Raw genomic sequence first — 5,926 nt, 5'->3', positions numbered from 1 at the left:
TGCTTGACTGTTCAGTGGTGTTGTATGCCCAAAGAACGCCTGGTAGTTCCTCCGCTTAAAGCCCTTTCGCTTCATCAAGCTTTTTCTTTAAGCCTTTTAAAATGACCTTATTCGCTGACTCAGCCTGTCCATTGGTTTGTGGGTGTTCTACCGAGGCAAATCGCATTTCAACTCCCATTTCCGTGCAAAATTCTCGGGTAACATTGCTTGTGAATTGGGTTCCGTTATCCATTACTAACGCCCTGGGGACCCCAAATCTACAAACGATCCTTCGCCACAGGAAGTTCCTGACCTTGGCGGCTGTGATAGTCGCCACTGCCTCGGCTTCTATCCCCTTGGTGAAGTAATCAACCGCCACGATGATATATTTCATTTGTGCCTTCGCTACAGGGAATGGTCCTAAGATATCAGTCCCCCACATGGCGAATGGCTAAGGCGCCATCATGGTTGTTAATTCTTCCGGTGGAGCCTTGTGTAAGTCAGAAAAGACTTGACATTTCTCACATTTCTTAACATACTCCAAACAGTCCTTCTTCATTGTTGGCCAATAAAATCCTGCCCTCAAAACTTTTACTGCCAAGGATCGCCCGCCGATATGACTGGAACACACGCCTTCATGGACTTCCGCCATTATTCCGGGAGCGTCCTTGGTATCGACACACTTGAGCATAGGAGACATAATTCCCCGCCGATATAACTCACCATCCACCATTGTGTAAAAACTGGCTTCCCTGCGTTTTGCTCTCATGTTCAGATCATCATCTTTTGGAGGGTTTTTTAGGAAGATCTTGATTGACTCCATCCAAGAAGGCTGGCCTTCATTTATTGACTTCACTGCTTTGAACTTCACTTCCACTAAATCAATGCTCGGGCGAGGCAGGGTTTCCTGAATGACTGTTTGGTAATTGCCCAATCGCCCTGTACTTGCTAATTTTGCTAACACATCAGCCCTCTCATTTTGCCCCCTCGGGACATGTTCTATTTTAATTTCTTTGACCTCCATCATCAATCTGCGCACCACTTCCAAGTACTTGGAAAGTTGCGGATCCTTCACCTGATACTCGCCCTTCACCTGCTTAACTACTAACTGCGAATCTCCTTTGATAAATAGCTTCTGGACCCCCAACTCAATGGCTAGCCTTAAGCCAGCGATCAAAGCCTCATATTCAGATTGATTGTTGCTCGCCTTGAACTCAAATTTTAGAGACTGTTCAATGATCATTTTATCTGGACTTTCAATTGTTATCCCAACCCCGCTTCCAGTGTTGTTGGAGGATCCATCCACAGATAGGACCCATTCTCCTGGAGTCTTTTCGCCTTCTGTGGGCGTTAATTCCGCCACGAAGTCTATCAAACTTTGGACTGTGACTTGGCCCCTTGGCTCATATTGTATATCGTATTCCGATAATTCAACTGACCAGCTAACCAATCGCCCGGATAAATCAGGCTTTTGAAGTACTTGTCTTAAGGGAACATCAGTTTTAACTTTGACTTGGAAACTTTGGAAGTAAGGCCTGAGGCGCCTCGCAGTTTTCAGAATCGCCAATGCAGCCTTTTCAATTTTTTGGTACCGCAACTCTGCCCCTTGTAAAGTATGGCTCACGAAATATATAACTTTCTGCTTTTTTCCCTCTTCCTGGAGCAACACCGTACTCACCGCCTTGTCAGTAACTGCTAAATAGAGCACTAATGGAACGCTCGGTGTTGGCTTGGAGAGTACTGGTAATGTGGCCAATGATTCTTTTAATTTGGTAAAAGCTTGTTCGCATTCCTCTGTCCACTGAAATTTTGAATTCTTTTTTAAGCATGTGAAGAATGGGGCCGCTTTGTCACCCGCCATTGGCAAGAAACGTGACAAGGCGGCCATTCGTCCTGTCAAACGTTGAACCTCCTTTACACTTGTTGGGCTTTTCATCTCCAAGATCGCCCTTCCCTTATCAGGATTCACTTCTATTCCTCTTGATGTCAACATAAATCCCAAGAACTTTCCTCCCTAGATCCCAAAAGAACACTTCTCAGGATTCAACTTCATTTGATATATTCTTAATTGAGTAAACACTTCCTTGAGATCGCCGCCATGATCACTAGCCCTGGCGGACTTTACAATCATGTCGTCCACATATACCTCCATATTCCTGCCCACTTGTTTTGAAAAATTTTTATCCATGAGCCGTTGGTACGTGGCTCCTGCATTCTTCAAACCAAAAGGCATTGTCTTGTAACAATAATTCGCCTGATTGGTCATAAATGCTGTACTTTCCTCGTCCGAGGGATGCATCATGATTTGATTGTAGCCCGAGTAAGCATCCATCAGACTTAAAAGTTCATTCCCGGAAGCTCCATCCACAAGCTTATCAACATTGGGAAGTGGATACGAATCTTTGGGGCACACTTTGTTCAAGCTTGTGTAATCCGTGCACATCCGCCATTTCCCATTGGCTTTTTTGACCATCACAACATTGGCGAGCCATGTTGGGTACTGCACCTCACGGATGAAGCTAGCCTTGATCAGTTTCTCAGTTTCTAATTGTACAGTCTTGTTCTTTTCTTCACTCATTCTTCGCCTTGGTTGGATGATTGGGGTCGCCCCTGGTCGTATGGCCAGTTTGTGAGTGATCACCTTGGGGTCAATCCCTGGTACATCATTGATGGTCCATGCAAAGAGATCCAAATTATCGCCCAGCAGGGTGATCAATCTTTCCTCTTGCTCCTTTGTTAAACTGCTGCCAATTTTTAAAAATTTATCCTTAATTTGTACTTGCTTGGTTTCCTCCAGAGGTTGTGGGCGGAAATCATCAGCATCGTCTCTTGGATCCAAACTAAATCCTTCTTGTGGGAAGATTTCCGTGATTCTGTGACTTTCTTTGGCGGCCTTACGCCCATAGAGCGCCACACTTCTTAAATAACATTCTCTTGTTGCATTTTGGTCCACATGTAATACCCCAACCTTTCCATTGCAGGCTGGATATTTAACAGTCAAATGAGCTGTTGAAATGACCGCACATAGCTTGTTGAGGGTGTCTCGCCCCAAGAGTACATTGTAGTTGGCTCTGCACGCCAAGACTAAGTACTTCACTTGAAATTTCTTTACAAACTCTCCTTCGCCAAAGGCAGTTGGTATTTCCACATATCCCCGAACATTGACACGGTCCCCTGTAAATCCTACCAAGGTTCCTTTATACGGCCTCAAGTCTGACTCTTTTAGCCCCAGGCGATCAAAGGCATCTCCATAAATGATATCCGCCGAAGACCCCTGGTCTAAAAACACTTTCTTCGTCACATAATTGTTAACCCTGATTGTTACCACAATTGGATCGTTGTCATGGGGAATCACGTGCGCAAAGTCCTGAGGGGTAAATATGATAGGGGAGTGATTCACCCAACACTCGCTTTCGCTTGCCTCATGTACTGAGTGTACTGCCGCCACATAGCGTTTTCTAGCCTTACTTGAAATTGCACCCCCGCCAAATCCTCCTGCAATAGATGAACATTCCCCAACAGGATCGCCCAACTCTTCAACTATCTCCTTGCCTTTGCCTTTGTCCCCTTGGGTGATCCTAGCGACCTCTGGCGTTGCTGTGTCTTTAACGAAGTTTGCCAGATGACCAGCCTTAATCAAACGATCAATTTCCCGCCTCAAATTCCAACAATTATCTGTCGTATGCCCCAACGCTTTGTGGTACTCGCACCACCTATTGGTATCTACATTAGTTGGCGGCCGCCGTGGTGGTGGCGGGTACTGCACAACATTTGTTTGCCCAACTGCCCTTAAAATGGTGCTTAAGGGTGCATTCAACTTGGTTAGTGGAACTGGAGCTGGCGTAGCACCATGCTGACCAGTTGTAGTTGCAACAGGACCTTGAGAATTTCTGTGCCATGTATTTTGAAATCCTGGTTTGGAGTTTTGATATGGTCCCGGCCTTGGTACACGGGGGGTTTGTGCTACCCTGGTTTCCTTTCCCGCCTTAGGTTTATCCTGTGACACCCCACCAGATTGGGCTTGCTTGCGTCCTTCCTCTCTTTCTTGTTTTTTCTGATCATCTTGCTCAATTAATATGAATTCCTGAACACGAGCACGAAGGTCCATCATGTCTTTTGCTGGTCGCCTCGTTAAGTCCCGATTCAAATCACCCGCCCGGAGTCCATTTTTGAAAGACGCTAGGCAAACATCTGGATTGTCTTCCTCCAGTTGAACCGCCATTTTACTAAATCGCGCCATGTAGTTCTTAAGCTTCTCCCCTGGCTGTTGATGTATGCTGATAAGATCAAACATGGTTGCCTTGGTAGTTTTATTGGCGGAGAATTGAGTTAAGAACTTTGTGGACAAATCAGTAAAATTGTCAATAGAGAAGGGCGGTTGGCGGATGAACCATTGCATCGCCATCCCCTTGAATGTTGATGGTAACAACCTACACTTCACCTCATCTGTTGCTCCTCCAATAACCATTTTCGTGTTAAAGTAACGCAAGTGTTCCATGGGGTCTGAGTCGCCTGAAAAGGCGTCCAAAGCCATCGTTTGCAGATGCTTTGGTATGCCCACCCTTGTGATGGCGGGAACAAAAGGCTGGAATTCAACAACGTCTTCGGCCTCGAGCCGTTGTTCTTGCTTATAGTCTTGCCGCTGGGTTAAATACTCTACCTGGGCTTGCAACTGTTCGTTCTGACTTTGTACTTTTTGCAAAGTGTCCAACATTTGTTGCAAAGCCGCCAGAGTGATTCCCGTCACCACCTCTGGTGCTTTTCTTGGAACGCTAGTTTTGAGGTCATCCAGATTTATGTATTCAGGCGGCGCTGATCGTCGCCTGACTCCTGGATCTGATCTAGCTATCAGATCTGAAGGTCTTCCCGGAGCTGCATTCACCAACGAGACCGGTGACTGCGCCACCGAGTGAACCCCCACCGAAGAAGCCTCCTGCTCCGGCTCTTGAGGTACTTCACGGTTGTTGTACCGTCCACCGCCGCGGCCGCCGTGACGACCACCCCTCCGGCGATGATCGCGGCGGCCCACGCCACATGAACGAGTTTCCATGGATCTTAAATCTCACCTTCTATGAATTTAATTTGAATACATTTTGTGGATCTGACTGGTTAATCCGTTTACTCCATACACCTTTTTGGCTCCATGAAATTTCTATATCTTTTTAATTTCTATACCTTTTTGGCTCCATACACCTTTTTGGCTCCATATTATTATATATGTATAAATAATATGCATATTATATCAAATAACTTGCTGAGCACAAGTGGTTAGTGCTATCCCTTTTAATGCTAGGTGCCAGGTTCGATAAAAAATGTTATTTAAAGGTTCAAGAATATTAAAAGAATCAAAAAAATTTAAAAAGGAAATGTAAAATTTTAATATTATTATTCTAACTTATAATAAATTTCACTATTTTTCAACGAAAAAAAATCTCAATATTCATGTATATTAATTAGTTTAATCTTTATTTTTATGTTATATATATATATATATGAATTGAAATCTTATTTATTTTGACCCCCTCAATGTAACACCCCGATTTCCAAGTGTCACTTTAGTAACCAAAAATAAACTTTACGCGAAAAACAGGTAATTTTTTTTTTTCGTTTGAAACCTTTTGATTAGAGCGATAAAGAAATAAAGACATAACCCAACAACTAAACTAACCAATATACAAATATATATACCCATGCACAGCCTCAGCTGCACTCCCATGTCACGCGCACTCGCAGTGACTCCAAAGTAGTGTGCCCGTAGGCAAATATATACAGAACCAGAAGTGTGAGTGAGAAAATTATAAATACAACCCACTAGGAGAAAGTCGGCCTCAAAATGGCCTAAGTAAAGACCCCTATGGTCCGACTGACTCACTGTGATTCCTTGGTAAGAGAACCACACAAAAAGTCATGCGTCAGGAACCTACCCTGTCCCAAAAGTAAGACGAAT

The sequence above is a fragment of the Lotus japonicus genome, chromosome 6 (genome assembly GCF_012489685.1).
Source record: "Lotus japonicus ecotype B-129 chromosome 6, LjGifu_v1.2".
NCBI lineage: Eukaryota > Viridiplantae > Streptophyta > Magnoliopsida > Fabales > Fabaceae > Lotus > Lotus japonicus.
This window is presented reverse-complemented; position numbering follows the sequence as displayed.